Here is a 23,334-nt window from a genome sequence, read left to right on the forward strand (position 1 = left end):
ACATATGCATTGGCATACAAGCATGAAATTTAATTTAAAATTGGTTGAACGTACTTGTCGAAGCCAATATTTTTATAATATCATGCTGAGGCCAGTTTTCGCTAACGTCCTCTTGATTCTCAACAGCCTTCAATAATCTCGATTCGTTTCTATATAGAGGCCAGTAACAATACGTTTTCCGAGGTGTCATCCATTTTTCCGTAGCAAGACTAACGCCATCTTTGAATTCAATAACCGCATATCGATTAGATGCCATCTTTGAGAGACCTGAAAATTTAAGATTTCATTTTTACCGATGAATGTCAAGATGGCCGATGTGTACTCATTGCTTAACTGTATGATTCCAATTCACCTACATCCGAACATTATCCAACGACTAACTAATGCAATGGACTTCTGGTTCTCAAGTGTTTTTAATGCAAAATATTTAGTACATAATAGCGACGAAAGAAGATATAACACAAACCCCAATACACTTGATTAAACTGAATTATTATCATGGAGAAATGGGAAAACAACGAATGTTGATTTGTGTGGGAGCTTTACACACTTTTTCGTAATATCACTGAGTGGGTGTATGATCAATCTTTCAATGCGTGTATATTTCACTTTATATATTCCTAGCAATGATGATGGGCATGGAATAGTAAAAAAATCTTCCTTGGTAGTGAGTTGTTTTCCTATTATCACAAATTTTCGAGTTTCGTGACAGAAAGCTATATTCTGAACGTCAATCATATCACCGTTTTTCAGAACACAGCAACTATCAGCATTCCCATTAGTTCCAATAGTAAATTAGTTCGATGATTGAATGACTTTATGCTGTGGATTTCTGCAGTTATCAGGTAGTGGGCCTTCTACATGAAGAGAAGTGCCAACAGGTACCAAATTCTCGTTCATGTCTTGAGCGTACTTTGAACATGCAGTTTTCATTTTTTGAATTTCGCCGCAGCGCCGAGCGATTTGTTGCAATGGTTTTTCTGATTTGCGTATCATAGGTTTTAATGTTTGCATAAAATTTCCGAATTTAAAGGCACTAAACTTCTTAATAGATGCGTGTAACTTCGCATCTTCAACGAGGTGGGTAATGCCATGCACGTTGTGCGTCAAGTGATGGACGCCGTATATTTTAGCAAATGACTTAAAAAAATGAGCCGTCACGGGACGCCTGGCAGATGTGAAACATCGACATTATTTTGTAAAATTAAAATTAATTATAATTAATAATCAATTTAAAAAAATTAAAATTAATTAAAATTAATAATCAATTAAAATATAAAAATATAATTAACTTACTGATGACTTGATAGTGTGTCATCGGGTGATTTTGCTTTTTTTGCAGGAGGCTGATCACTTTCACTCTCTAAATTATTACTGTCAGACATTTTATTCTCAGAATAATTTGTTTTCAAGTAAAACACAGGTTATGTGTACTGTAGTAAACAAAAACAAAAACAAAACACTGTATACACTCCGGGAGTATACAATGCACAGTCGATTGCGCACGGCGACGCGTCGCCACACCGTACTACCATCATATAGCGTGGCGACGCGTCGCCACGGCTTGCGTCGCCACGCCAGAAATCTGTTTTACGTGCGGCTATAGATGTTTCACATCAATAAGGTGTTTCGCGAGTTGTGTTGCGTAGTTCAACTTATTTTGATGCTGCTCCACATCGCATAATATTCTTATCAAAACATGGAGCGTCATGAAGTGATTGTACATATCTTTTGGCAAAATCTTTCTCAAAACGATTGGCCCCGTATATAAAAGAAATTGTCGAAACCAGGTAGCTTTCCATTCCTTCAAGAACTCCAACGACTGCGGTCTTCGACCAAAATCTTGTGGAATAAATAGCCTCATATCATTTATAAGCCATTTCGATATTTTTAGAATTTGTAAACGACCGAGTCTGTAGTTGATTTCACCATGAATCTACAACGTTAACATTTTTTTAACAACACCCAGCAGAATTGAATGCATGTAATCTAAACTTACATTAGATACCAATCCCAATCCCGGTATAGAGTCGAGACACGTTCTTCTTTCATGGTACTTCTGATCGCTATAGTTCAAAAAATCTTTATCTGTTCGCCGTTTAGCATTTAATTTGGGGAAACACCTGCGATTTTTTTTGTTTTTCCTTTCGTCAGACATTGAGTACAGCTATTAAACCCGTTAAAATTTTTCACGCACAAAATAAATGATTTTGCAGGAGCATCACAAACGATAAAACGAATTGAGAAGTTGTAATTTTTTCCGCCAATCATAATGCCATCGGTGGACAACTCAATGGCTTCTTCGACGAATTCGTTTGAATAAATATTCGCATCTTGAGGCTTCTTGTGGCCGTAGTACACTCCAATCATAAAAACTTCTTTGTACGGTATAATATTTCCCAAAATGGGCCAAAGCGCCGCGGTAGAAGACTTGAATAACGGGACCCCATCAATATTTATAGCAATAGCTATTTCATCAACTTTTAGATTTCCACTTCTATTGCAAATGTCCTGAATACTTGAGGCAAGTCCGAAATGGTAGTACTCTCCCGGAAAAACTTCCCGAATATCGGTTCGTTTCGTAGTCTGCAGTAAAGTACGAGGATCGCTTGGTAAAACTGTTGATAGGCTTGGGACAAATTTTAACAAGTTGAGTGATTTTCTTAAGCTGTTATGCGATATTTTTTCGTTAACAGCCCATACCCCTAACTTCGTCTTAACATAATCGGCAATCTGCGAAGAGTCTACCAATGTTTCCATTCCGGGAACTTGAACAACGGAAGTTATATTTCTATCGTTATGCGGATTTTCGTCACTGCTCGGATGATTATCCATTTGAAAATAATTATTCACAGCTTGTATTGAGATAGAATTATTTTCAGAAGATGTTCGAGAATCACGCGAATCATTTGAGTATGCTAGTTCAATCTTTTTTGGACAGGGTAATGTGTCGATAATCGTGTTTGCCGGAGACAACTCGGTTAATCCACTAGCGGGTTCAGATTGAATTTCCCACTGCTGAATAATTGTTGCAATTCGACGTCGTCGTTGCCGGCTACAAATTTGAGAATCACTTTTTCTTTTGCGTGACTTCATCTGCGGAAGAGAAATTGCTTCTTAGGGCTGCGTAGATTTTCATGTGTACGAGCAGAACGCAGTGCAACTTCGATTAAGTTAACTTCCATAACATTTACATCTTGCCTTACTAAAAAAAAGGAAATAATTTTTTTCACGCTAATTCTCTTTCTTGACATTCCGATCGCAACTATAAATAGATTTATAGGGCGGGGAAAAATTAAATCAACGAGTTAGATAGAAACTGACTTTTCCTATAAATTGCTTTTAAAATAGAAATTGTTTTTAACATATCCATAAATGTTCGTATTAATAGTGAAGTTATCTTGAAAACGTAAAAAATAGAATGAATATATGCATTATTTTATAATGTAAAACTTTGTTCTATCTAACCGCTACCCGAAAGCCTCGAGAGATTTTTTTTCAGAAACATGAATCATAAAACTTTACATGTGAAAACTACTCATTCAACATCATGCGAATGAAAATTAATCGGAAAATTTTTCGTGATTACGATTGTGGTTTCGTATGAGCATAAAATCAAGCTGGATTGATCGAGTAATATAATAAGCTATCGACTTACGAATACCAACAGGCGAAACAAAATTTGCCGCCGACACCGATTAATGTCGGGTATGCGCGTGGCACAAGAGTATCGTATAAGGATGATACAATACGAAAAAAGCAAACGGAAGAATAGAATGAGGAAGCTAGCGAAAGAAGACTGTAATAAGGGGAATAACCGAGTACAATCTGAAAAAAATATTTTTAAAAAACAATGAAATTTAAAAATTCAAAAATTCAATTCCACGATCAAATAATACAAAGTCTACAACAAATGAGGTAGCATTTTCTTTATATTCGAACTTGTGCGGGTTTTCGTATTTTTTAGTCCCTTTCCCTTATTCCTTTCTTTCATTCGCGCTTCATATATTATCTTTATAAAAACAAAAATAATGGAATTAAAAAAAAAGTATGAAAAATATTTTAAACAATTAATCTCGTGATGAAATAATACAAAGTCTACACAAAAAGAGGGCAGATTTATATATATATATATGCGTATTGTCACGGTAACTTGATATCTACGATTATAACAAAAAAAAAATATTAATAAAAAAAACTAATCTCTTCCGTGATCAAATAATACAAAGCCCACACAGCAAATGACGACATATTTTTTTATATTCCAGCTTCTACGGAGTCCTTTCATTCATTTGGGTTTCTTTTATATTATTTCTAGACAAAAAAAAAAATTTATTTAAAAAATAACAGTTTAAAATAATCAATTGATCCCGTCGTGATCAAATAATACAAAGCCTACACGTTAAGAGGACATATATTTTTATATATACCCGTACTATCACGAGAACTTTATATCTAAATAATATAATTGAACTTCGTACGCGTACGCATAACGTCGGACAAGAAAGAATTTTTCGCGGACACCGATTGAGGTTATGTATGCACGTGGCTCTAGAGTTTTGTATAAGGATTATATAATGAGATAGGCAAATGGAAAAAAGCATTATACGAATATAAAAAGAAAAAATAATTAATGATTTAAAAAAATCAATCTATTCCGCGATCAAATAACACAAAGCCCACACAGTAAATGACGACACATTTTTGATTGAGGTTATTTTATACATACCGTGAAAATCGACCGTAAAATTGCATTATTTACACAATTACTTACCTCAATATAATACAGCTCTGTTACATAACAAATTACACGATAATTTACACAATCCCAAATTTTTCCCAAGTTTCGAATGTTCGTCGTAGAAAACGGGCACGGACCCGCACCTCGCACTGATTCGAGCTTCGTAGTGGAGGGGAGCGAAGATCAACAAGAGCAAGCGCCTATAGGGATCGTGCTACTTGCCTGAGTAGCTGCCGCGCCTCTTGATGCCTTATACGTTGACAAAAGGCTGTCTTCGTATCACAAATCACGTACGAATAGGCAGCAAGACTACAACAGCCGGATCCCGGAAAAATAAATCAAATCACCTTATTCCAAAAGTGATAAACCATTGATTTTTGTAAATGTTTCGAAGGTTGCTTCAAACAAGATAATTTTTTTCCGCAATGAAAACAAACAAGAAAACAGAACCTCGTTTCTTGTAAAAAATTATTCAAGCGTAACTTTATTTAACTTTTTTGAGACGTCCCATGGAGAGCAAACTTTGATCGTCTACTCATGGTTACGACAGGATATCCTTAAGCCATATTGTATCAATTTCGGGTCGAACGATATTCCACTAGTACCTCAGACATCTGTAAGAGAGTGCACTGTGATCGTCTACTCGCGGTTACCGTAGGACGTCCTCAAGCCATCTTATATTAATTTCGACTAGAATAGTGTTTTACTAGTACCTCTCACAAACATCTATAAGCAAGCGCGCTGTGATCGTCTAATCACGGTTACGGCAGGACATCCTTAAGCCATCCTATATTAATATCGAGTAGAACAGTGTCTTACTAGTACCTCCTACAGACATCTATAAGAGAGCGCGCTGCGATCATCTACTTACAGTTACGACTGGACATCCTCAAGACGTCCTACATAAATCTCGGGTAGAACAAGGTCTTGCTAGTATATCCCATATATATCTATAAGACGTCTTATCTTGGCAAGACACGAATAGGACTGTATCAGGATGCTCCCGGGATGAATTTTGCTGTGTGGGGAGCTATATCAATGTTGTAATGGCAATATAAACATGGGCCCACCAAGTACCACGTACTCCAATTTTTTTTTTTATCAAAATTTTTGTTTTTTTTTTCTTTCAATTTCAATTTTGATTTCAATTTTTTTTTTTTTTGTCATCATTAGTTATAGTATATCAAAATCATCATTAGCTTCTAAATAAATTATACTTGGCAGTAGTATCTGATTTGATGACAGTTTTGTAGGTGGCTGTTTTGTAGGTAATGTATGCATTAGGGTGGGCCAAAAAATCGACTTTTTTTTTCACTTGGTTTTCCGAAAACTTGGTTGGTAGAGACCTCAAAAACATTCTCTCCGAGTATGAGTTCTTAATTTTAATAGGAAGGTCCTCCGTCTCGCAGTTTTCTATTCGTTCTTTTATGGTGAGGAAGAAAAATACATATCTCGGTATCTGCTCTTTTTTGTTCTAATTACACTTTGGCTCGAAATTTCTTCTTCTCACCTCATCACTCCGGCAAAAATTTTCGAACAACATTTTTCATATTTTTTCAATATCTTGAGTGCATTTTTTTGAATTCAGTTTTCACAGCTAATTTCAGGTTTCTTGTTAAAATAAATTCCACTTAACATTTTGTGTGCTATCTTTAAATTTATTGTAAATACTTTTTCTCTCAAAACCGCGTTCAGTGAATTGAAAATGCAATCAAAATGCTTCTCGAAACAATTTTTCCAGAGTTAATAGATCAGAATATACGGCCAGCCGTACCGTAATAAATAAAATTTACCCTTACCTCCAGAATGACGGAGAAGGCACGTACAAAATCTTGGTCTACAGTTTCAAGTTGCGTTTCTCCCCTTATTCAAAACGAATGAAAAAAAGGAGCCTGATGTTCGGTTTATACGTGAACTGTGACGTGGATTTTTATTGCACCGCAGCCACCCGGAAAAGTGACCAAGAACTTACAGCGTACACAATAATTTGGTGGCCCGTGATGTAAGCTGGAAACAAATTTAACCTTGCAAAAAATATCGCAAGATTTTGTTGGGCGCCTGACATGGTTAACACGCCTCAAAATCTTTACATTCGCTAAACCTCGGAAAGTTACTCGGTCGCTTAGTACCGCGGAGAGAGGAGGGGTTATTTTTGGAGAGAAAGAGAGACACTCGACAACAGCACGCTATTCAACAAAAATTAAATAAAATAATATATTTTGCCATAACAGCGATACAACCACAAAAAAAAAGTAATGCAACCAGCTTGTAAAGTGTCCCCTCTCAGAGTCTCGGATGCGCGAGTCTTTTTCTAGCGCGTTTTTTCGACATTACTAGCGATTGCGATCGCGTAATCCCTAATTTTTCGGCTCTTATTCTCGGAAAATATCTATGCCTTGTTTACAACTACAAGCAGTATCGGTATGGAGTCAGGGTCAATGTCGCGCGGAAGGCATAGATATTTTCCAACAATAAGAGAGGTCGCAGGACCTTCTAAAATAATCTAAAAAATTACGCATGTGTTTGATGATATCTTCATTGAGTCAAAAGATAGAAGTTGTGAAATGGTCATAGACTTTTTTTTTTTTGCCATCATAGAGGGACCTTCGAGAATTCAAATGAAGCTACACAAAAAATCATGAACCCTCTAGGACTGATATTTCTCATAGCTAGCAAGTGCACCGAACTCTTAATGCATTGACGTCTGGCGAATTTAAAGAGGCGGTGAAAGCCTCCTTATCCTAAGATGATTACAGTCATAAAAATATATGATATGAAAGCGGCTGTGTAAGTTGTATACTTGTTACCTAAGTAATATTTGTTTCCATCGCAGTATATTCTAAAGTTACTGATTTCTTAAGGCAATGTCCTGTAGAATAGATTGATAATCCACTTTGTAAATTAGATTGAATCTAAAAACAAGATAACGAATATGTTTTCTGTAAAATATTTCATCGAAGCCTACGCATTTCAATGTTCATGAGTTGTTTAGTGTTTGAAACCTACTTGAAATTCCAAGCATCTGAACATAACTTTAAAATGTTTTACAATATTTCACAACAATCAGTATCGATGCAATTTTCAATTCATATCATCTTCGCCTATCCCTCAGTATATCTAAATAAATATGAGACGAGAATTTAATTAAAACTGTGCTACGCTATTTAGCTGCCAAGAAAATCTTTTGCAACCCCTCAATATCTGAACATATTTTAGAAATTTTAGCTTATCATCACGGAAAACTGTTTTACAGACATTGCAATATCGAAAATTTTCAGGTGAGTTAAAAAATTAACGACAGAGCCAGGAATCGAACCTGGTATCTAGAGATGCTTTGCCGGAGACTTACTTCACTAGACCACGTAGTCGTCCTGACTACACTGTTTGTGCACCATGTAGACCAAATCGCTAAGTTTGTCGATTGCTTACCCGAAGATACTGCAGTTTCCCAACATAGAGATGTACATGTAAATGTACAAAACCTTACAAATAGTAAATAATTTCTTCTCACTACTTCGTTAATGTGATATAGTATTTTTAATCCATACCGAAGATTTTATCACACCAGTAGTACACTAAACAGATAGTTATATCTATGATAAGCGCGTTACGAACGTCGAGCGGGTAGGACATCTTTTCGTTTTGTCGATTTACGATCGATTACGAATATGCAATACTCTACCGTAAAAAGTTATTTGAATACGAATTTACCTTTCATGCATTGAGCTAAAAAGAGGCAGCACTTTCTGTATCCTACTAATCCGTAAAAAGTTTTTTGAAACGATGCCGCGAGCAATCATATCCGCCAAGCCGATCGAGCTGTTGTCAATTTGAGAATGATTTAGAAGAGCCAAATTATAGCCATATGCTTGAATATACGAATGGCCACCTTACGTCTGCGGTCATTACTGATAGTCACGGAGACGATCATGTACTGTTGTACGATCAACCATGTGTCGAACAGGAAATGAAGGATGTCACGAGATTTTTTATTGATGGTACATCAAGAGTCGCGGTAGTGCCTCGAGACAAGTACATTTTCTCGACAGCCCGCGACACTCTTACTCCGCAAAAATTGCTTATACACAGGACTATATCTATATACAAAAATTTATTTTCCTCATAGCCAATGAATTATAGAGTCTCGAAAAAAATTCACCAGTGTATATTTTTTATTTTTTTTTTCTCTTTTGATTGAGACAATAACGAAGGCTGTGGCTATAAGAATGTCGCCGATATAGCTTTATAACATGATCGACTTCGTTTCATTTCATTATTATAGAATTTCGTCGTCATTGCACACTTTTTATTATTATGATTATTTACGCATGGAAATCGTCATGACATACGGCAACGAGACTGAAGTCAGCCGCACACCGTCGATGCTGCGGAGTTCTTTTAGGGCTACACCAACATGATGATCATAAATATGATCCTGATGGATAATACAGATCGCACGTTCTCTTTTTTTTGCGTGTGTGCGGTGCTCGTAGGTGAGTTAGAACGTACTTGCGCGGGCATACCCACACGGCAAAACGCTCGGCTCACGGACGCATGCACACCACACACCGTCGGCCACGAGCGGCTAACCCCAACGTTCCAACACACACTGGGTGGATCAGGTGTATATATGGGACATTCTATACAAATTCAACATATCCGTTCGTTGTCATATGATATAATAATTTATATGAAACATTATATCAATACGATAACGAATCAATATGAAATGTTTGGGCCTCCGGATTTTGTACGTAGGCTCGTAGTGAAAAGAAATATATGAATGAAGATTTAATAGGGAAAATTTAACAAAGCCTCATTCTAATACAAACGAATTTGGTTTTTTTTTTTAATTGTTATTCATTCCGTTCCATTATCCAAGTAATAAATTGATGAAGCAAAAATTCGTTCAACGGATCTCTAGTAATTTCTTTTATTGCAAATGAAATGAATTCTTTGATTTTTCAGAATACGTATGAATTTTTATTTTAGAATTTCCGGCGATTTTGAATATTAAAAATAGCAATACTTCGCAAAAAGTCGTGAAGTAAACCCCAAAAACACCAAAATTGGTGTAAAAAACTGAAGACAAGTACATTTACGTCCGTACCTTTATCTATATCCCCACAAAAAAAATGTATTATGAAACTCTAAAAATACACAAAAAAAAGTGTGTGTCAGCTCCAACGCACGACTGGATTTTACTCCTTACGAACGATAATTATGATATATATCGAATAGAAAAAGAGGGTAAATGAACGCATCTTCCAAAATGATAAGAGAAACAAACATATATCTGTAATTATTCGGATTATTTATATTGCTTCAAAAATTTCCAAATTTTGAGTGTATATTCGTAATAAGTGATCGCAAAAACCCCTGAGTACCGACTTTCGTTCCCGGCAAACGACTTTTTACATTTTCGGTCCGTCATATTGGATCCGCCATGTTGAATTTCTAACTTTTGAGTGCGGATTCGTAATTGGCGACTCTGAAAACTCTCGAGTGCCAACTTTCGCTTTCGTCATGCGACTTTTTGCGTTTTGGACCGCCATATTGGATCCGCCATCTCGAATTTCTAATTTTTGAGTGCAGATTCGTAATTAGCGACCCTGAAAACCCCTAAGTGCCTACTTTCGCTCTCGTTAAACGACTTCTGCGTTTTGGTCCGCCATCTTAAATACGCCATCTTGAATTTCTAACTTTCAAGTGCGGATTCACAATCATCGACTTCGAAAACCCCTGAGTACGAACTTTCGCTCTTGTCAAACGACTTTTTGCATTTTGGTCCAACATATTGGATCCGCCATCTTGAATTTCTAACTTTTGCGTGCGGATTTGTAATCAGCGACCCTGAAAACCTCCGAGTACCAACTTTCGCTCTCATCAAACGACTTTTTGCGTTTTGGTCCACCATATTTAATCCGCCATCTTGAATTTTCAAATTTTGACTGCGGATTCGTAATCAGTGACCCCAAAAACCCTCGAGTACAAAATCCAAGTTGATAGTAAGTAAGGAAAAATATGTGCCGCTAAGGGTTAATATAAGTAATATAAAATATTATAGAAATACGAGTATAAAATGTGTATATTAAGTCATTCAATCAAAAATGATAAAAACACTTAATAAAAGATCTAGTTGTTCGTATTTGAAATGTATATTATTTATGAATGTGAAGAATAAGCTTACCAATTAACCGCATACGTGTGTTTTTCGGATTTTTCTTCATTATCATCTAAATCAATTTCTTCCATATTTTCAAATATTTTCGCGTGATAACGTTACGTCTTATAAATTCATACGCAGGCACACAACACACACGTACAAACATACGCACACATTAGTAGTGTATATATGCCGGTTCTAACTCAAAGATGGCGACGCTCCCCCCTAGCTCCCCCCTAGCTCCCCCCTAGCTCACCCCTAGCTCCCCCCCCCCCTCCCGTGACTCACGGCGCTCTCTCTCACCCCCCCCCCCCCCCCGCCGGTCATTTTCGGTGGCTATTTTCATAGGATTTGACACACACACACACGCACACACACACACACAAAATAATTACTGTCGAGACTTGTTTGGCGCAGAAAAGCCGCACATAAATCGGATAGGGTAAAACCCGCTAGATCTATTGAAAAAATTCCAGGAAATGACCCCTGAAGGAAGGTTTAAAACGACGTTTCAAATGCTTTTAACAATTTTTTTATTCAACATCAATTATATTCAGTTTTCTGATTCTATTCTAAATTATCTTATTCTAAATTTTAACGAGTAAAATTATACATATTATTTTCAATATCCATATTAATTAAACATATCATTATTCCAAAATTCACTTATACCAATTTTTTAACAGTACCACTGATCGGATTATATTCAACAATGCGATCATGCAAGATCATGCAGTAGGCAGAAGTGTGTGGCGGGAACGTAATGCTACAGTCAAATTCCAATCGAATGTCCACAGGTCCAGTTTTCAATGTTTCGTTCTGCTTGGAGCAATCGATGACGATAAGGGGAGCTTGGTTTATAAATTCACGTCTCGATAGCAAAGGCTCAGCTTCTTTGTTATAGTAGCTCATTTTGAAACCGAACATACATATCATAGAGAATGGCGGGGGATGTGCAGGCTCGGACTTGTTCGCTATAAAGAGTCGTAAAACCCAAAACTGTGTGTACACATACCATCCGGTGAAGAGCGGGCAAGATAAGATTTTTCTCACACCACACACTGTTCGCCACCCGCTTTTCGTTGACCGATTTTTCCCACCACATGGCCCATGCTGCTTAACGACTCATAAAACTCAAAAACTACATTAGGCGGCGGCGGGTTCGTGGAGAGGGGGAGGGGGAGGGGGTGAAAACCTGTTCCAACACGCTTTGAGGCAAGATGCAGCTGCGGAACTGTGTGACTTCAAACTGGCAGATAAACCGCAAAAATTTAGGGATGGTGGGGGCGGGGACTGCGGACCCCAGCCGTCTTTCGCGTCATTTTTTACATGAATTTCATCATCTCTGCAGAGTCGGGGGGGCAATAAAACCCAAAAATCTAGGGATGGCGGGTCGGATAAAGGGTGGACCCAGTCGTCTCTGACGTCATTTTTCCCTCCGAGATGCGCAGAACGCAGTGCGCACCGCATCTCTGACGTCATTTTACCCTCCGATATGCGCAGAACGCAGTGCGCATCGTTCCCAAATTCTTGCGATCTATCGGCCTATATACATATAAGCTCGACGCATCCGACGCAGACTCGTCAGTCTTACACGATACGTGCAAGTCAAAAAAGTTATACAAAGTTCAGCTTATATCAACGTCAAAGTCATGGCAGTCGAAGCGTATATGGGACTTGCGGAGCAGATGGAGGGGACGTACAATTTGCTGAGAGAGCAACCACCCGGAGAAGAGAATGACGCTGTCATCAATCATTGGATTGATATTGGAATTGCGAATATCCAAGTTCTGCGCGATATTTCCATGCAACGAGGAACAACCGTTGGTGCGAAAATACGGATCCAACATACGATCGCACTCCTGCAATCTTGGGTGACGAAGATCAAGCAGTTGCAGCAGCGCACAGTGGTGACGGGTGGAAATATCGATACTCCTGCGGGTGTACAATGGGACGACGTGGATAGCGCTTTTGCCAGCCGAATCAGAACGGGGGTTGTCACAAATCTCCGTCATAAAAATTTGGACGCCTTTCTGGACGATGTGCAGCGCGTCGTCACCGAGAAGTTGGAGCTGATACTGCGCGAGGAGGGAAATGTGAAGGTTAACCTCATATTATCGTGCAAATTTGAAAATGCCAAGCATGAAGAGATCTCCGCCGAAGTCAAGAGTTTCAACACCTCCAACGTGACGATTCTTCTCCCATCGAGCGATATAAATGGTTGGTTTATACGTGCACGGGGTGATCTGCAGTCAAAGGTGGAAGATTTCGAGCAACGCGATTCCGGCTGGAGTATGATTGAGATCCTTAACCTCGCTGTAAATATCAATCGCTACCAGCCTCTCGCCGCGGGGGCTTCAACATTCGTCGAGCTGCCCCAAGACATTCAACGGAAGAAGGCTGTGGTGAACGTGAGGAACGAGGACGAAAGATGCCTTCTCTGGTCCGTCATAGCAGCCCTCCACCCGGTCAAGATCAACGCCGATAGGACTAGCCGTTATCATCGATATATTTCCGAGTTGGACTGTACAGGTATCAAATTCCCTGCCACTCTACATGATGTGAAAAAGCTTGAGAGATTGAATAATTTGCGCATCAATGTATATGGAATAGAATCTCAAACTTTTTCGCATCATGCAAAATCAAATAAAAGCGTCATCGTGCCAATTTATTTGAGTAAAAATTTGCATAGCGTAAACATTGACACGATCCATCTTCTAATGGTTGAGAGTAATCCGGAAGACGATATGACCGGTGAGTTTGCACCGAGATTCCACTTTGCTTGGATTAAAGATCTTTCCCGATTGGTGAGCAAACAATTGTCCATTCATGAACACAAAACGTTTTTATGTGACAGATGTTTGTGCCACTTTAGCGCGAAACATGTCTACGACAATCACCGACAAGATTGTATTACGCTAAATAAAGTACGCATGGAGTTTCCCAAGTGTAAAGATTTAGTATTTTCCAATTTTCAAAACAAAGGCACCGTTCCATTTGTCGTATACGTCGATCTCGAATGTATATTAATCCCTAAACCTGTGGATGAATTTGAAACTCGTAAGACTTGTGAAATTCAAAAGCACATCCCGCACGGTGTAGCGTACTATGTACATTGCGCGTACGATGAGACTTTATCGAAGTTCCACGGTAAACGCGGTGTCGATTGCATAGATTGGTTTATGAAACAGCTTAAAGATTTATCAATTCAAGTAGAGTCACGCATCAAAAACATAATTCCGATGAAGTCTCTTACCCAAGTGCAACGCGATCGTCACATGCGCGCAAAGAATTGTTATATTTGTGAAAAACCGTTTACGCCTGAGGAGAAAAAGTGTTACGATCACTGTCACTTCACGGGTAAATATCGTGGTCCTGTTCATAATCGGTGTAATTTGAATTTCAGAGAGTCGCACACAATTCCAATAGTTTTCCACAATTTGTCCGGTTACGATTCTCACTTTTTAATAAAATCCCTCGCGTCAACTTTTCCTGGTGAAATTACACTGCTACCCATAAATAAGGAAAAATATATATCCTTCACGAAACGCGTCGATGGAACAATGATGCACTTGAGATTCATCGATTCGTTCCGATTTATGGCTAGCAGCATCGATAAACTTTCCACATATTTGACCGATACCGATAAACGCATAACACGCAAATTTTATAATAACCCGACTCAGTTCAGTTTGATGACGCGCAAAGGTGTTTTTCCCTATGAATACGTCGATTGTTGGGGGAAACTCGATGAACCGCGATTACCTGCAAAGAAGCATTTCTACTCGCACCTCTGCGATGCAAATGTTTCAGACACCGATTACGAGCACGCGAAAACTGTTTGGGAGGAATTCCATTTAGAGTCATTGGGAGGCTATTCAGATTTATATTTAAAGACCGATGTTCTTTTGCTTGCCGATATTTTCGAAAATTTCCGCGCTAGCTGCTTCAAAACATACGATTTAGATCCGTTGCACTACTACACTGCACCGGGACTTGCTTTTGACGCGATGCTCAAGCATACTAATGTAAATTTGCAACTTTTAGACAACCCTGAAATGTTGTTATTTATTGAAAGAGCCATTCGAGGCGGCGTAGCGCAATGTTCTAATCGACACGCTCGGGCCAATAATAGATTCATGGGTACAGATTTTGATCCAAACAATGCGGAATCGTATCTCATGTATTTTGACGTGAATAACCTGTACGGTGCAGCTATGAGCGTGCATTAACCAATCGGTTCGTTCGAGTGGGAGTATCAGCACATCGATATAACGAACCATCCGGACGATTCACCGATCGGTTACTTTCTGGAGGTAGATTTGGACTACCCTGTAGAACTCCACGAGGATCACAAAGACTTACCTCTTTGTCCCGAACATTTTACTCCTCCAGGTAGTAAAAATGCCAAACTCGCGACCACCCTTCACCCCAAAACAAAGTATATATTGCACTATAGAAATTTGAAACAGTGTTTGAGTTTAGGATTGAAATTAACGAAAGTGCATAGAATTTTGAAGTTTGCGCAATCTCCATGGATCGAGCCTTACATCACGCTCAATACAGACATGCGTAAGCAATCTAGGAATGAATTTGAGAAAAACTTTTACAAACTCATGAATAACGCTGTGTTCGGCAAGACTATGGAGAATGTGCGAAATCATAAAGATGTTAAATTGGTTACAAAATGGGAGGGAAAAGGTGGTACGAGAACGCTTATTGCCCGAGCAAACTTTCACAGCTGCACCGTATTTGACACTGATATGGTTATCATTGAAATGAATCGTGTCAAAGTTCACTTCACCAAACCTATTTACGTCGGCGCATCAATTCTAGATCTGTCAAAAATCTTTCTCTACGATTTCCACTATAATTATATTAAAACCAACTTTTCGAATAAACAGGCTAAATTGATGTATACCGACACAGACAGCCTTATTTATCAATTCAATGTGCCTAATATCTACGATATCATCAAACGTGATGTAGATACAATGTTTGACACCTCTGACTATCCGCCCGACAATGTGTATGGTATTCCCCTTAAAAACAAAAAACAACTAGGGCTAATGAAGGATGAAAATAATGGTAAAATTATGACAGAGTTTGTGGGACTGCGAGCAAAGCTGTACACATTTACTACGATGGGTGAGGATGGGGAAAAATATGACAGTGGCGTAAAAGTGAGTAAGCGTGCCAAGGGTGTAAGAAATTCATCGATAAATAGCATCACGTTTGATGATTATAAGCGCTGTCTGACGGCTTACCGAGAGTTGACTCTTCCACAGTGTTTAATACGCAGCAAAAAACACGAAGTAAGCACGATCGTACAAAAAAAATTGGCTCTGAGTTGGCAGGATGACAAGCGGCAATTGATACCTGGACAGACCGACACCGTACCTTGGGGGTTTGTCCCAGCCCCCCAATAGCTATAGGATAAACTTTAGACATAGAATTGATGCAAATATTTGATGTTTGACGCCTCGAACGATCCACCATCGGGCGGAAACGTTTCACCATCAATACGATATTTAATGGATTTGAAGTTTCAAAATGCGAATTCATATACTCAACAATTGTTTATTTATTTATTATTAATATATCAAGCAATTATTAATATTTATTCGTTTACCACGAGAAAAGTTTTCAGAAAATGAAAAAAAATTTTCAGGAAACGAAAAAAACTTTTCAGAAAATGAAAAAAAACTTTTCAGAAAATGAAAAAAACTTTTCAGAAAACGAAAAAAAGTTTTCAGAAAATGAAAAAAAGTTTTCAGAAAATGAAAAAAAGTTTTCAGAAAAAAAAGTTTTCCAAAAAATAAAATGTGTAATAATCGTATGGCAAAATTGCATATTATCATTATTATTATCACTATTATTATTATCATTATTATTATTATTATTATTATTATTATTATTTTCGTAGTACAGAGTATGGCACATGTGCGCACAAAGGAGATAAAATGTGGAAATATTTGTATATTCAAAATCATTTATTGTAATTCGGAAAATACATACAAATTACGTTACATGTCTGTTTTATTTATCCAACTATTGTGCGAATTATCAAAACCCATCCACTTCACATAGAACAGATTCCCCCGTTTGCGTAACACTTTCTCCACAAGGTAGCCGTCGGGATATTTCACTTTGGTGAGCTCTTCCTCGTAGAAGCCCCCCTCGATGGGATGATCTTGATAATCGGTAAGTTTGTAGGTGGGTGGATTGGTATTTTTCACATCACTCACGGTGAATATTTCTGTCGTCCAATTGGGTGTATAGCCTTTTTCGAATACATTCTTGTACTTGCTGATTCGAACTCGATCGCCTACACTGAATTTCCGCGCTCGATCACTTCGTTTGATTTGCCGAGGCTTGTACACGCTACGATACAGCTGTTTTTCATTCTCCGTGCTAACATCCTGTAAGTTTTATTCGAATCGTGCGATGTTTGGTGTTGTTGTAGGACTTCATTAAATCATCCAAAGTATTAATCCACTTGTGAAATCCTAGGAGAGTAAACCACATCCACATTTTATTTTTTCAATGTTCGACTAAAAACGTTCGCATATCGACGCCTTTATGTTGCCGAGTGTCAAATACATGTTGATATTGTGCTGCATCATGAGGGCTTTCGATTTGCTGTTGTGAAATTCTTTGCATTGATCAACGTATAGATGTGCAGGTATACGGCTCTGGGTTAGTACAGATTTCATAGCAGCAGCCGCATCTTTCCCCCCACCACGGATGAGGATGAAACAAAAATGTGACAACGGTGTTAAAGTGGGTAAGCGTGTCAAGGATGCGAAAACTGCAACGATAAATAACATCACGTTTAATGATTATAAGAACCGTCTGAGGGACTTACCAAGAGTTGATCAACCCCACAGTGCTTAATACGTAGTAAAAAAATGCGAGGTTAGCTCCAATGTACTGAAAAATTGATCATGAGTTGACAAGACGGTAATATGCAACCGATACCTGGGCAAACAGGCACCAGAACTTGGAGGGTGTGCTGCAACCCCGCAATAAACTAGCCGTAGGCTGGAACTGAGGGCATAGAACCGTTGTAAATATATGCGTTTGACACCCATGGCGATAGTTCACGAAGCAGAGACGTTTCGCCGGCAATACGATATTGAGCAGATCGAAGGTTTAAAATTCGAATACTGTGTAAATTCATGTATTCATCAATTATTTATTTATTTATTATTAATATATTGAACAATTATTCATATTTATTCGTTTACCACGAGAAAAGTTTTCAGAAAATGGAAAAAAGTTTCCAGAAAACGAAAAAAAGTTTTCAGAAAATGAAAAAAAGTTTCCAGAAAACGAAAAAAAGTTTTCCGAAAACTTTTTTCCCATTTGATTAACACGTAAAAAAAGTTTTCAGAAAATGAAAAAAAGTTTTCAGAAAACGAAGAAAAATTTCAGAAAACGAGGAAAAATTTCAGAAAATGAAAGAAAGTTCATCAAAAAATAAAATGAGCATTAATCGTATCGAAATATTATAGATTATCATTATTATTATTATCATCATCATTATTATCATCATTTGAAGGCCTTTGATCACGGCAGGCGATGGTGGAGGTGCCCCCTGCTACCAGGGTCCGGCACTATCGACGTCGAGGCCACCTGCAGCCCCTCTCTTCCGCAGTCTAGGAGGACCGCGATCCTCGCCCCTTCCAAGGTCGTCGCAAGAACTGTCATTGCTCGCGAAGTAATGACCCCCGGATTTAGAGTTCGCATGATTGAGCTACGCATACGACGTCCTGGCGCGGAGCTTCGGGGCGGCACAGCCAAAATATTAGTCCACTTGTGAAATGCTAGGACACAGCCGCCCCCGAAGCTCCGCGCCAGGACGTCGTATGCGTAGCTCAATCATGCGAACTCCAAATCCAGGGGTCATTACTACGCGAGCAATGACAGCTCTTGCGACGACCTTGGAAGGGGCGAGGATCGCGGTCCTCCTAGACTGCGGAAGAGAGGGGCTGCAGGCGGCCTCGACGTCGATAGTGCCGGACCCTGGTAGCAGGGGACACCTCCACCATCGCCTGCCGTGATCAAAGGCCTTCAAATGATGATAATAATGATGATGATAATAATAATAATGATAATCTATAATATTTCGATACGATTAATGCTCATTTTATTTTTTGATGAACTTTCTTTCATTTTCTGAAATTTTTCCTCGTTTTCTGAAATTTTTCTTCGTTTTCTGAAAACTTTTTTTCATTTTCTGAAAACTTTTTTTACGTGTTAATCAAATGGGAAAAAAGTTTTCGGAAAACTTTTTTTCGTTTTCTGGAAACTTTTTTTCATTTTCTGAAAACTTTTTTTCGTTTTCTGGAAACTTTTTTCCATTTTCTGAAAACTTTTCTCGTGGTAAACGAATAAATATGAATAATTGTTCAATATATTAATAATAAATAAATAAATAATTGATGAATACATGAATTTACACAGTATTCGAATTTTAAACCTTCGATCTGCTCAATATCGTATTGCCGGCGAAACGTCTCTGCTTCGTGAACTATCGCCATGGGTGTCAAACGCATATATTTACAACGGTTCTATGCCCTCAGTTCCAGCCTACGGCTAGTTTATTGCGGGGTTGCAGCACACCCTCCAAGTTCTGGTGCCTGTTTGCCCAGGTATCGGTTGCATATTACCGTCTTGTCAACTCATGATCAATTTTTCAGTACATTGGAGCTAACCTCGCATTTTTTTACTACGTATTAAGCACTGTGGGGTTGATCAACTCTTGGTAAGTCCCTCAGACGGTTCTTATAATCATTAAACGTGATGTTATTTATCGTTGCAGTTTTCGCATCCTTGACACGCTTACCCACTTTAACACCGTTGTCACATTTTTGTTTCATCCTCATCCGTGGTGGGGGGAAAGATGCGGCTGCTGCTATGAAATCTGTACTAACCCAGAGCCGTATACCTGCACATCTATACGTTGATCAATGCAAAGAATTTCACAACAGCAAATCGAAAGCCCTCATGATGCAGCACAATATCAACATGTATTTGACACTCGGCAACATAAAGGCGTCGATATGCGAACGTTTTTAGTCGAACATTGAAAAAATAAAATGTGGATGTGGTTTACTCTCCTAGGATTTCACAAGTGGATTAATACTTTGGATGATTTAATGAAGTCCTACAACAACACCAAACATCGCACGATTCGAATAAAACTTACAGGATGTTAGCACGGAGAATGAAAAACAGCTGTATCGTAGCGTGTACAAGCCTCGGCAAATCAAACGAAGTGATCGAGCGCGGAAATTCAGTGTAGGCGATCGAGTTCGAATCAGCAAGTACAAGAATGTATTCGAAAAAGGCTATACACCCAATTGGACGACAGAAATATTCACCGTGAGTGATGTGAAAAATACCAATCCACCCACCTACAAACTTACCGATTATCAAGATCATCCCATCGAGGGGGGCTTCTACGAGGAAGAGCTCACCAAAGTGAAATATCCCGACGGCTACCTTGTGGAGAAAGTGTTACGCAAACGGGGGAATCTGTTCTATGTGAAGTGGATGGGTTTTGATAATTCGCACAATAGTTGGATAAATAAAACAGACATGTAACGTAATTTGTATGTATTTTCCGAATTACAATAAATGATTTTGAATATACAAATATTTCCACATTTTATCTCCTTTGTGCGCACATGTGCCATACTCTGTACTACGAAAATAATAATAATAATAATAATAATAATAATAATGATAATAATAATAGTGATAATAATAATGATAATATGCAATTTTGCCATACGATTATTACACATTTTATTTTTTGGAAAACTTTTTTTTCTGAAAACTTTTTTTCATTTTCTGAAAACTTTTTTTCATTTTCTGAAAACTTTTTTTCGTTTTCTGAAAAGTTTTTTTCATTTTCTGAAAAGTTTTTTTTCATTTTCTGAAAAGTTTTTTTCGTTTCCTGAAAATTTTTTTTCATTTTCTGAAAACTTTTCTCGTGGTAAACGAATAAATATTAATAATTGCTTGATATATTAATAATAAATAAATAAACAATTGTTGAGTATATGAATTCGCATTTTGAAACTTCAAATCCATTAAATATCGTATTGATGGTGAAACGTTTCCGCCCGATGGTGGATCGTTCGAGGCGTCAAACATCAAATATTTGCATCAATTCTATGTCTAAAGTTTATCCTATAGCTATTGGGGGGCTGGGACAAACCCCCAAGGTACGGTGTCGGTCTGTCCAGGTATCAATTGCCGCTTGTCATCCTGCCAACTCAGAGCCAATTTTTTTTGTACGATCGTGCTTACTTCGTGTTTTTTGCTGCGTATTAAACACTGTGGAAGAGTCAACTCTCGGTAAGCCGTCAGACAGCGCTTATAATCATCAAACGTGATGCTATTTATCGATGAATTTCTTACACCCTTGGCACGCTTACTCACTTTTACGCCACTGTCATATTTTTCCCCATCCTCACCCATCGTAGTAAATGTGTACAGCTTTGCTCGCAGTCCCACAAACTCTGTCATAATTTTACCATTATTTTCATCCTTCATTAGCCCTAGTTGTTTTTTGTTTTTAAGGGGAATACCATACACATTGTCGGGCGGATAGTCAGAGGTGTCAAACATTGTATCTACATCACGTTTGATGATATCGTAGATATTAGGCACATTGAATTGATAAATAAGGCTGTCTGTGTCGGTATACATCAATTTAGCCTGTTTATTCGAAAAGTTGGTTTTAATATAATTATAGTGGAAATCGTAGAGAAAGATTTTTGACAGATCTAGAATTGATGCGCCGACGTAAATAGGTTTGGTGAAGTGAACTTTGACACGATTCATTTCAATGATAACCATATCAGTGTCAAATACGGTGCAGCTGTGAAAGTTTGCTCGGGCAATAAGCGTTCTCGTACCACCTTTTCCCTCCCATTTTGTAACCAATTTAACATCTTTATGATTTCGCACATTCTCCATAGTCTTGCCGAACACAGCGTTATTCATGAGTTTGTAAAAGTTTTTCTCAAATTCATTCCTAGATTGCTTACGCATGTCTGTATTGAGCGTGATGTAAGGCTCGATCCATGGAGATTGCGCAAACTTCAAAATTCTATGCACTTTCGTTAATTTCAATCCTAAACTCAAACACTGTTTCAAATTTCTATAGTGCAATATATACTTTGTTTTGGGGTGAAGGGTGGTCGCGAGTTTGGCATTTTTACTACCTGGAGGAGTAAAATGTTCGGGACAAAGAGGTAAGTCTTTGTGATCCTCGTGGAGTTCTACAGGGTAGTCCAAATCTACCTCCAGAAAGTAACCGATCGGTGAATCGTCCGGATGGTTCGTTATATCGATGTGCTGATACTCCCACTCGAACGAACCGATTGGTTAATGCACGCTCATAGCTGCACCGTACAGGTTATTCACGTCAAAATACATGAGATACGATTCCGCATTGTTTGGATCAAAATCTGTACCCATGAATCTATTATTGGCCCGAGCGTGTCGATTAGAACATTGCGCTACGCCGCCTCGAATGGCTCTTTCAATAAATAACAACATTTCAGGGTTGTCTAAAAGTTGCAAATTTACATTAGTATGCTTGAGCATCGCGTCAAAAGCAAGTCCCGGTGCAGTGTAGTAGTGCAACGGATCTAAATCGTATGTTTTGAAGCAGCTAGCGCGGAAATTTTCGAAAATATCGGCAAGCAAAAGAACATCGGTCTTTAAATATAAATCTGAATAGCCTCCCAATGACTCTAAATGGAATTCCTCCCAAACAGTTTTCGCGTGCTCGTAATCGGTGTCTGAAACATTTGCATCGCAGAGGTGCGAGTAGAAATGCTTCTTTGCAGGTAATCGCGGTTCATCGAGTTTCCCCCAACAATCGACGTATTCATAGGGAAAAACACCTTTGCGCGTCATCAAACTGAACTGAGTCGGGTTATTATAAAATTTGCGTGTTATGCGTTTATCGGTATCGGTCAAATATGTGGAAAGTTTATCGATGCTGCTAGCCATAAATCGGAACGAATCGATGAATCTCAAGTGCATCATTGTTCCATCGACGCGTTTCGTGAAGGATATATATTTTTCCTTATTTATGGGTAGCAGTGTAATTTCACCAGGAAAAGTTGACGCGAGGGATTTTATTAAAAAGTGAGAATCGTAACCGGACAAATTGTGGAAAACTATTGGAATTGTGTGCGACTCTCTGAAATTCAAATTACACCGATTATGAACAGGACCACGATATTTACCCGTGAAGTGACAGTGATCGTAACACTTTTTCTCCTCAGGCGTAAACGGTTTTTCACAAATATAACAATTCTTTGCGCGCATGTGACGATCGCGTTGCACTTGGGTAAGAGACTTCATCGGAATTATGTTTTTGATGCGTGACTCTACT

The 23,334-nt window shown here is 38.3% G+C and overlaps 1 protein-coding gene across 5 annotated transcripts in view; it reads right to left on the minus strand.

Moving 5' to 3' along the window:
* LOC124292641 (two pore potassium channel protein sup-9-like) overlaps window positions 1-23,334 on the minus strand; it is a 1,036,556-nt gene that overhangs the window by 385,455 nt on the left and 627,767 nt on the right. The window contains exon 5 of one of the 5 annotated variants that reach the window (XM_046729984.1): window positions 55-267. The exons of 3 other annotated variants lie outside the window; for them this stretch is intronic. The gene's annotated coding sequence lies outside the window, so the exon portion shown is untranslated. Of the gene's footprint in view, window positions 1-54; window positions 268-10,931; window positions 10,953-23,334 lie in introns of those variants that run through there. One more of the 5 variants, XM_046729987.1, reaches the window with a different exon arrangement.

This window comes from Neodiprion lecontei, chromosome 1 (genome assembly GCF_021901455.1).
Source record: "Neodiprion lecontei isolate iyNeoLeco1 chromosome 1, iyNeoLeco1.1, whole genome shotgun sequence".
NCBI classification, from domain to species: Eukaryota; Metazoa; Arthropoda; class Insecta; order Hymenoptera; family Diprionidae; genus Neodiprion; species Neodiprion lecontei.